Source organism: Danio aesculapii, chromosome 17 (assembly GCF_903798145.1).
Source record: "Danio aesculapii chromosome 17, fDanAes4.1, whole genome shotgun sequence".
NCBI classification, from domain to species: Eukaryota; Metazoa; Chordata; class Actinopteri; order Cypriniformes; family Danionidae; genus Danio; species Danio aesculapii.
The window spans coordinates 25,704,077-25,715,058 of record NC_079451.1 but is presented as its reverse complement, the minus strand read 5'-3'; the positions used below and the strand labels follow the sequence as shown (position 1 = coordinate 25,715,058).

The 10,982-nt window shown below is 33.7% G+C and overlaps 1 long non-coding RNA gene across 1 annotated transcript; it reads left to right on the top strand.

The window, feature by feature from the left end:
- The first annotated feature begins 2,106 nt into the window (after window positions 1-2,106).
- LOC130244262 (uncharacterized) lies at window positions 2,107-2,537 on the top strand. The gene is made up of 2 exons (XR_008839217.1): window positions 2,107-2,235; window positions 2,353-2,537. It is a non-coding gene; the product is annotated as an uncharacterized LOC130244262 (long non-coding RNA).
- Window positions 2,538-10,982: the final 8,445 nt, after the last annotated feature.

Here is a 10,982-nt window from a genome sequence, read left to right as displayed (position 1 = left end):
GTTATTATTCGCCGCTAGAGGGCGCTGAATGGATCGCAACGTGAGAGAGTTATCCTCCTGGACAAGAGCAGAGCAGAAGCTTGCTACATCATCTTTTATCAGAAGAAGATTCATTATCCATTTTAAGGTACTTGATTATTAACTATTGAAAGTTAAATGTTATTATTACTGTTTGTGTGTACTATATTGAAGGCCCTGAAAATTGCATTTTCCCTACATCTTATACTAACCTACAGGGATGAAACTACAACCCGGATAATGTTAGATGCTAATATAAATGTTTAATCGGTTATATATGTCATACAACAATTAAATAGAAGCTTAAGCTTTTGTATAATAATAGTAGTAATATATGCTAATAAACAATAATACAAAGCCCTTAAACATACATTGTCCTTGCCCAGTTTTCAATTCAGGTGAGATTTTAGTGATGCTATGACCACTTAACTGATAAATGTTGTCTGTCAGCTCATGTTAATTTGTGGTTTATTTTATTTTTTGTTTGTTTGTTAATTGTAGGTTGCTCTGGACAGAGCGAGCTTTAATCCTCCTTGATAATCTTGTTGAGAAAGGTAAGAAAACAACAGCTCTGTATTTTGTAATATGTACATGATGTAAAAATGCACAGATACACACACTTAAGCAGTATCATATACTGTAAAGGTGTCTTTACATCACCATATGTCTTAAAATCAAATTATACATTTGTAATTCTTCTGTAAATGCATTTATACTTCTTTGAACAGCACCGGTAGTGTGTAAAGACACAAATGCCTCTTTCAAAAGTGTTTCTGTGCCTTATTTAAGTGTGAATTTGGTATTAGACTCTGTATCAGGCATGAGGCCACAGGTAAGTACAGATGACTGATATAGAGTCTAAGCACAGTTCAGAAATTTACTCCTGGAACATTTGACCAAATAAATTGCGATATTACAGACATTAACCTATTTATATTAATTATTGCATTATGAAAATTTACTGACAGGTTCTAGCTATTTCAGTAGAAATTTGTTATCAGGAGTTTGACTTTTTTGCAAGTTTCTGAGCATGAGAATTAAGCACACTGATGAACATCAGTGCACAATTGACCATGTAAAATGGACCTAATTTGCCCACCAAATTTGCAAATGTGATGCACCTTAACAACTCGCATAAAATACTAATCATGCAGCTAAAAGCACATTTTCATAGTTTTTTTTTTCTCTTTATCTGTTTAAGGTACCCCTGAAGATGACCACTTCCAGCCTTCGTGTTATCTTTTTTTCTCCGTTGCTAAACTGGGTAAGTACATGATTTTTGTTGTTATTTGGTCCGGCATACATGTGCAAATTTTAAATTTCTGTTTTAAGGTTGAAGCGAACATCATTTGGTATATGGAGGAGTAGGTAACTAAACTATTCTTGGTGTGAAATTCCACAGCATTTTCTCCTCTGTTGAAGTAAGTGGGGACTATCAAGTTTTTGATTTGCTTTGTCCTTTAAGTTATCATCTGTGGTCAGCAGAAATAAATAAATAAATAAATCAACAACTTGAGGGTGAGTAAATGATGAATACACCCAAAAATCGGTGAAACACCCACACACTCATTCAGCAGCAGAGGCGAATCCATCATGTCCTGGAGCTGGGTCAGTTGGCATTGCTGTGTGACGTTTGCATGTCCCTCACAGTCTAAATGCATGCAGTATAGGTAAATTTAATAAACTAAATTGGCCATAGTGTATGGGTGTTTCACTGATTTTTGGGTGTATTCATCATTTACTCACCCTCAAGTTGTTGATTGTTTTTTATTTATTTCTGCTGACCACAATTGATAACTTTAAAGGACAAAGCAAATCAAAAACTTAATAGTCCCCAACAGACTTCAACAGAAGACAAAAATGCTATGGCATTTCACTGTGGACCAAGAATGGTTTAGTTACCTATATTGTTCAAAATATCATGTTTTGTGTTCATCTGAGGAGAGATTTAGAACAAGGGCAGGGTGAATTACTGATGACAGAATGTCCATTTTTGTGTCAAATATCCCTTTAATAAATCCAGTGTACTGTTTGCATGGCATGGATTTAAGTGCTGTTTTTGTTTATTTATTTTTAGGTTGCTCAGGACAGGTATTTTATACTCACACACCAAAGAAACTTTTTGAGGTTTGGGGAGATGCATCACTGCGGACCCTCTCGTATTGCAAAAAAAGAAGAGAGCCTTGGATCTACCAGTTCAAGCAAACATTTAATCTGGTGAGACAATCCTGCATAACAGTTCTGTTTTAATCCCAATTTGTAGCATTTCACCTTTGATATATAAGGGGCTTGTTTTGAGTTTAATTATTGTTTTTTTTTCTGTTTGATATAAAGACAGCCTTGGAGATCCCCTTTTGGAGATGTCGCTTTAACAACTCAGCCAGCTATCATTTCTCCACTGCCATACAGATTGTGCAGCAAGATGGTTCGGTCCTCATACCAGGTGGCAAAACAAGAATTTGTTGATTTGCGAATTCTAGGTCTATTATTTATGACAATAAATGTTGGACATTATTTAATTAATGTGTGTATACTTGTATTTCGTTCAGTACTTAGAGGAGGAGGAGCAACAGAGACAGAACCCTCTTGTCCTGCTGCTTGGGGATGAATTAAACTGCTCTCAGGCGATGTTATTGTGAAAGGAGTGGCACTATATTCATGGATTTAAATAAAGCTTTGCCTATGTAATAAAAGCGGTGTATTTTTTATTTACATATAAAGATTACTACAATAATAATAATAATAATTTATTACTTTATAGTGGTTAAGCCACTTTTTGGCAAAATAACCCAACAAATTAGTTATTTTTATAACCCAAATTGTTGGGTTAACCTTATCAACCCAATGGATTGGGTTAAAATAACCCAACAGAAGGTCGGTGCCAAATTGACCCATCTATGGGTTACCTGTTGAGTTATTATTAACCCAACTGTTTTAAGTGAGTAGGCAAGTAATAAACCAGCACTTAACAGCATGAATTGTGACCTAAACTAAAGTGTTACCATATTTCTGTCTTCTGTTGAACACAAATAAAAATATACAGAAAAATGTTGGGGAAAAGCCACTGATTTATAGTATTTTTAATGCCTACTGTGAATGTCAATAGCTGAATTTTCCTCTAACATTCTTCAGAAGATTTAGTTTTAGTGTTTAACAGAAGATTTTTGGGTGAACTGTTCCTTTAAATTCTTACATATTTGGTCTTTAGTTATTTAATGGATAGTTCACACACACACAAAAAAAGATTTACTGTTAGTTTATTCATCTTCAGAACATCCTTTAGGTAACTGTTTTACTTAAATTAAAGATATGTTTAAGCTGAAATTTAGCCGCTGATTCATAAAATGCAAATTAGTTCACCAGTTCTTTAATGGCCTGAGTAAATTAAATGCAAATTTCCCTTTTGGGTAAACTGTCCTTTTAATAATAAGTAATAAACCAGAATAGTTTATGTGCAATGTGTGCCACAGTAAATCACTTAAAAACAAAAAAACAGAAGTTCAAAGAATGTGCTTGAAAACAAAACAAAAAGTGACTACCAAGACCTTTAGCTCAGTCTTTTTACTTCCTGGAACTCTGTTAGTACCTGTAGACATGATAATACTGTAATTTACAGATTAAACCTTTATAATTATGGACAACTCATGAATTATTAGCGCAATTATTCCTCCGTTATCTTCCGGTAATTTCTCTATTCATTTATTAATCATCCAGTTTATTCATATTTTTATTTTTGGCCAATTAGTCATTTAGCACAGATTTATGAAATGCAATAAACTACAACAAAGTCTCAACTAGACAATAATTTGGCACTCAACACCTGACTTTCCATAGTAAAGAATAAAAACTTGGTTGCTGTATAGCAATAGCTCATATTTCAGGTGTAGATTCTTTGAAACATTCCTTTTGCAATCATGTAAACACTCATTTTGTTTTGTTTGTTTTATAGTTTTTATTAGCACATTCAGATCATTCCTCACAAATGAAAACATATTTGTATGCATGGATCAAAGATGGAAAGGCATGCAAAACAATTAGGTGCAATGAAGCTTTCGTTTGTTTTGTACATTGAATATTTTGCACTGTTTAATTATATTTCTTTCTAAGCAAAGAATTCATATTTTTTAGCATGATTTACTAAAACATCATTAAGTCAGTGTAATAGGCTAAAAGTTTATATTTTAAAAACATATCATTGAAAAATATAGAAAAATAATCATTTGATTACTAATTAAAAATTAATTGAAGACCACAGTGCAAAAATATCATTAATTAATGATGTACAAAATAATAATTGTCATTTTAAAGATGCGGTATGTAAGTTTCACACCCAGTGGTTGAACTAAGTATTGCACACCTGGTTCAAAACACAGACAAGCGCAAGTTGCAAGATTGACAACACCAACAGGAAAGAGCCTGACTATTTAACAGCCTAAAGCTGATTTAAGTCATGTTCTAAATAAAAGCAAAGGCACACGATAGAAGGAATATTTTCCATTTTAATAGTAGACAAGTCTTTTTATTGAATTTTTCAGTAAAACTTTTTAACAGACACTCAAAAATATTCAAAACCAAAGTACATAAAAAAAGGAAAGCAAATACCAGGTGAAATAATACTAATCAACAGAAAAAAGTAATTAAAAATATAATAAAAATACATTAAGGGGTGAGTTGGTGGGGGGGGGGGGGGTGGGGGGGGTGGGGGGGGGGGGGGGGAGCTTACAATTCAAGTATTTGGAATAAATCTGTTCTCAAAATATGACAGGAAGGGTCTCCAAACTTTGAAGAATCTATTATTTGAGCCTTGGGTGCTATATTTGATTTTTTTCTAGCTTTAGATATGTCATGACATTTTCTACCCATTTAGTATGTGTTGGTGGTTTAGTTGACTTCCACTGCAAAAGTAAGCCTTCGGGCCGAGAGAAACAGAACGCTAGTGCATTTAATTGACCTGCTAGTAGTGCAAGGTTTTCAGGTGTCACACCAAATTTTGCCATTACTGTATCTGGTTGTATCTCCTTTTCACATATATAGGAAAAAGTCTCAAACACCGCAGACCAAAATGGTCTTAGGGATGGACACGTCCAGAACACATGCCCCAAGGTGGCCTCATCTCTGTGGCACCTAGAACATGTTGGATCAATTTTTGGGAATATTCTTGACAGTTTGCTTTTAGAAAAGTGCAGCCTATGAATTATCTTAAATTGTAATAAACCGTGTTTGACGCAAATAGTGGATTTGCTTAATTGGGAATATTTTCCATTTTAAAAGGAGTTTTGCTTCTAACCAACACCTCGAATGTATATGTTATATTTTAACAGGACAAACTGAAAATGACCACCTCAGGTACACTTCATGTGCTTTATTCAGTGTTAAATGCTAATAATGTGAGTTTGAATGCCATTTTACATGACATTTATTGTCATACTACTGAAAGCAGCAGCAGGTAGTTTACCTCAGATCTTGAAAAAAAAAAAACGTTTAAAATTGAACTTTAGAACTGTGACTCAGTGCAAGTCAACACATATCAGTGATTTAGCTATATTTAATAATGTTTAATATGTATTAAATATACTATAAACCTTACCATTTCATTGGTAAGTGCAGTAAGTGCACTATGTGCTTCTGAATGGCTGCATTTAAATTGTGTTTCGTCAGGTGCACACAGCCAAATTGCTTATCACTGCGTATCTCATGCAGTGTGTTGTTAGGACACAATGCTACAATGTAACCTCACCTAATGTTTACGTTCGTAATATTTATATTATTTGCTAATTAATAACCTCCTCATGTGGAACTCTGAATTTACGTCTCATTTCTGAGTCTGCTATTGCCTGCATTTTGGTCGCAAATCCATACTTTGAGAGCCTTCCTGACTAAATGATTCAAATGCTGTTTTTCACCAAGGCAACTGAGGGTGCTAAAATATAATTGGCTAAACTGGCATTGGGCGGGTTAAATTACCAAAACAAAGACAGACGTTCCGGCAGAATCTCTGACTTCAGCATTGTTTTTCAGATAAACAAGAAAGTTCACTTAGCATGTTTCTTAAATATCTGCAAACATATTATGTTTTTTTGTTTTGTTTTGTTTTTTGCTTTAGACGAGTCAAGACCTGACATACAGCACCTTTAAATATTTGCATTTTATCACAACCCTTCAAAGCATCTGTCAGCAAGATAATATTTATCATTAAATTTCAGAATAATCATTTTCTTATTTATATTCATATAATTATATGCTGAATGACAATAAATAACCTTATTTAACCCATATTTTGACAGTCCATTTTAACAAAGGTACTTAAAACACAATGTTGGCACAATTATCAGTACAAAATTTAAAGAAACTTTTGGAAATTCCGTTGTTATTTTTCACCCTCATGTTCTTCCAAATATTTATGACTGACCTAGAAGAAGATCTGATCTGAAACAAAGAGCACATTATTAATCTCCATGCATTTATACTTGGAGTTTGCAGCTTTACAGCTTCAAAAAGCTCTGAATACTGATAAAGTCTATGATTTGTGCTGTATTCCAGTTTTCTTAAAGCCCTATTTTTGTAATACCTTTCAAAGAGTAACAGTATACATTTCAAGAAAAGAAAACAAAAAGCACGACTTGTGTTCCAGAGAAGAAAGGCATGTGGGTTTGGAAGAAGGAAGTAATATTCATTGCAGTTTGTTTGGAATATCTTTGCAATTTTATTTTTGACAGCAATAATATTGTATAGCTCTTTATTCTCTGTATACCTTTCAATATAAACTAATTCCTCATCAAACATATCAGCACATTTTTAATTGTTCATGCGCATATTTTATGTCTATATCTACCTAAAGAATTCTGAGAATGATCAGTTTACTAAAACAGTTCTTATAAAGTGTTACTAAATTTTGAGTATTCTCCCCATGATGCTCCGGTTTCCCCCACAAGTCCAAAGACATGTGCTATAGGTGAACTGGGTAAGCTAAATGTGTATGGATGTTTCCCAGTGATGGGTTACAGCTGGAAGGGCATCCTCTGCGTAAAACATATGCTGGATATATGCTGGTTTATTCCGCCGTGGCGACCCCAGATTAATAAAGGGACTAAGCCGAAAAGAAAATGAATGAATGAATGACAATTTTGAGTAAATTGTTCCCCTCTGTGATGATCTAACATTTCATTATCATCTATCAATCCCTTCTTTCTGTCATATTTTAATAAGATTATATTATCTAATATAATATGATTGCTATTCTTAATGCCAGTACTAGTTTTCTCTTGTCCAATTTAGCAAAATACATGTTACATTTCATTACACAATCAATGCTAAATGAAACAAATAAATATGAAACCACAGGTATTTTTCCCATTTATTTAAGCATTTCTAATTATATTAAATAGTGCTCTGACTATTTTTGATGTTGTAACCCTGCCTGCCATTTTAAAACATCAACATTTTTTGTTTAAAACGTTAGAAAGCATACATAAAGCAATAAATCTGTAAAATAACAAACGTACAGATTTCGAATTGCGACAAATATCAATCACTTAGTTTAACTTTTCAACATAAAAACTTGGAGCAGAGATTAAAGTCATATAATGCAATTCATATACAGTAAAAGTTTTATAATGTAATTCGAACAAATTAAAAACAATTAATGACAACAATGGACTACAACTTTTCACAATAGTGACAATAGTGTCATAAGCTCAGGACAAATGAATTGACAACAGCACAGATGCAGCAAAGAATATACAGTAGTTGATGTAAAATTACGGCTTTCACTAAGATTTTTCAGGCTTATTATGCCTCTTATGGCTTCATGACCTTTTGATCCTTCACATGTGTGTGTGCGTGTGTGTGTGTGCGTTCAGGGGTTATTCAGAATAGCTGACAGACCAGTTGTCTGCATTTCCTCCCTACAATAAGTCAGGCGTTTCTACAGCTTTTATTCATTCTACCTGCAGGCTTATAGTTTTTAAGTCTTCCTTTAAAGCTGCACTCATTTCAGATGAAGCAAGACAGTCTCTGACAGTCAGTGCAGGTCTGGAACAATTTCTCCTTATGATACTCTTTAAAAAACACATTTTATTCATATTAAAACACATTTTCTATATTAATTGGTATTAGGGAAAAATATTTGTAACATTTACTATATATATTTTTGAGGAAAAATTAAAATCTGGCTCCTGCTATGAATATAGAAGCTGGCATATAATTAAAAACAAAAGCGTACTTTCTGCAGCCTTGAAAAGAATTAATTGAATACAAATTGAATACAAATGTAAAGCCTTTAAAAACCTTTGTAATAAATTAACCATCATTTTCATTCTTCATTGTGGAATATTTCCTTTCATAAGCATTATTGAACCTTGATCTCTCACTTTTGATAACAAAAAATTAACAAAGTGAAACACCTTTAGTAGTTTAAAATGATATATTATTTGAGTTGGTCATGTAAATTACAGTACAAACCACAGGTAATGAGCTGAAGGAATCTCTTCGCTTATTGCATGCATTTATTTCTATATATATTTAATATAATGCATAGTTTCAACATTAAATGTTGTCATAAAATAATTAAAAATCCCAAAATGCAAATTGAAAGCATAAATACATGTAATGCATGAATCACATGCTATGCACAAATGTTAATTAACAGATTTTCTAATTGTATTAGTTGAGGGTTATATTAGTTAGCTGAAGTTACTTTTGTTAATAAAACTATTATATCTCATTTTTATTCAGTTGAAATAAAACTAAATAACTAAAACCTGCGGTGGCTGAGAAAGCTAAGAAAACATGTGCAATTAAAACCACCAGCAAACAGAGAAAAGATCTTCATCAGTTTGACTGTGCAAGTGCTGGAAATCCTCACAACCCATACACATTTTCAAAAAACATGCTGCATTTTCTCACAATGCAAACAATTAACAAAAATGCGCTGCATTTTCTCACAACACAACGGAAATGTTTCAAGGAGACCCTAAAACGTGACGGACCCAGCTATTTAGGTTATTGTTATTTGGGCTATTAAATACAAAAGACACGGGATTCTGGATATAAAAATAAACAAACAAAAAAAATCACCTTTCATAGATCACCTACAACTTCACTGAGCAACAGTCATGGCACAGCAGCATCCGTCATGCTTTTGGGTCCCCTTGAAGCATTTCCGTTGTGTTCTGTTCTTTTGTGTTTTGAGAAAATTCAATATATGTATATATATATATATATATATATATATATATATATACATATATATATATATATATATATATATATATATATATATATATATATATATATATATATATATATATATATATATGTATATATATATATATATGTATATATATATATATATATATATATATATATATATATATATATATATATGTATATATATATATATATGTATATATATATATGTATATATATATGTATATATATATATATATATATATATATATATATATATATATATATATATATACATACACTGGCTACTTTATTATATACACCTTACTAGTACCGGACCCCTTTTGCTTTCATAGCTGCCTTAATCCTTTGTGGCATAGTTCAAGAAAACAGTCTGAGATGATTTACGCTTTATGACATGGCGCATTATCCTGCTGGAAGTAGCTATCAGAAAATGGGTACACTGTGGTCATTGAGCAATGAACATGGTCAGCAACAACACACAGGTAGGCTGTGGCGTTGACACAATGCTCAAATGGTACTAATGGGCTCAAAGTGTGCCAAGAAAATATCACACACCACCATTACACCACCATAACCACCAGCCTGATCTGTTGATACAAGGCAGGATGGATCCATGCTTTCATGTTGTTGATGGCAAATTCTGACCCCACCATCCGAATGTCACAGTAGAAATCGAGACTCATGAGACCAGGCAACGTTTTTCCAATTTTATATTGTCCAATTTTGGTGAACCTGTACGAATTGTAGCATCAGTTTCCTGTTCTTAGCTGACAGGAGTGTGGTATTCTGCTGCTGTACTCCATCTGCCTAAGGTTAGTTACTGTTGCCTTTCAATCAGCTCGAACCATTCTCCTCTGACCTTTGCAGGCATTTGTGCTCACAGAACTGCCGTTCACTTGATATTTTTTGTTTTTCTGACCATTTTCTGTAAACCCTAGAGATGGTTGTGCATGAAAATCCCAGTAGATCAGCAGTTTCTGAAATACTCAGGCCAGCCCGTCTGCCACATTCAAAGTCAATTAAACCACCCTTTTTGTCTATTCTGATGCTCGGTTTGAACTGCAGCAGATCGTCTTGACCAGATAGTCTAGATGTCTAAATGCATTAAGTTCCTGCCATGTCTTTGCGTTAACGAGCAGTTGGAAAGGTGTACCTAATAAAGTGGCCGGTGAGTGTATATTTGTTGATTATAACGTTAACGTATAATGTAGGCCTATTCTTATTTATTGAAATGTAAACGAAATAGACCCTATATGGGACCATGTTAATGTGTTTGTTGCAGTTGAGCGACCCTACACACACACACACACTTTAGACTTTTACCTCCGAGTCCAGCCTCAAAATTCACCTCCACTTTTCATGTCAATCTCTGTCTTTGTCGTTTGTGGGTGTCTTTCTCACAAATCCCCTAGAGCACAGAAACGTTATTTACAGACCAAAGGTAATGAAAACAACGTTGCATCGCAAAGTTTCATTAGCCAAGAATGCGCGAACGTTAAAGCGTTTGCAGCAGCGACGAAGAGGGAAAAAAAAACTATTTTTGGTCTTCCTGTTCGTCTCCGGAAGCGCGTTTCTGGCGATACCTGATTTTTGTTGCTCTGGAATGAAGGTTCGTTAGAGGTTTTGTGGCAAGGCAGGCTTTTCTAAAAGTATCCGCAGGTTTAGACTTGTCCTGGTACGCACTCTGAGGTATTTAAACATTGATCCGAGAGACAACAATGACAATGACACCTCAGTCCAAATGTGAGCACAGC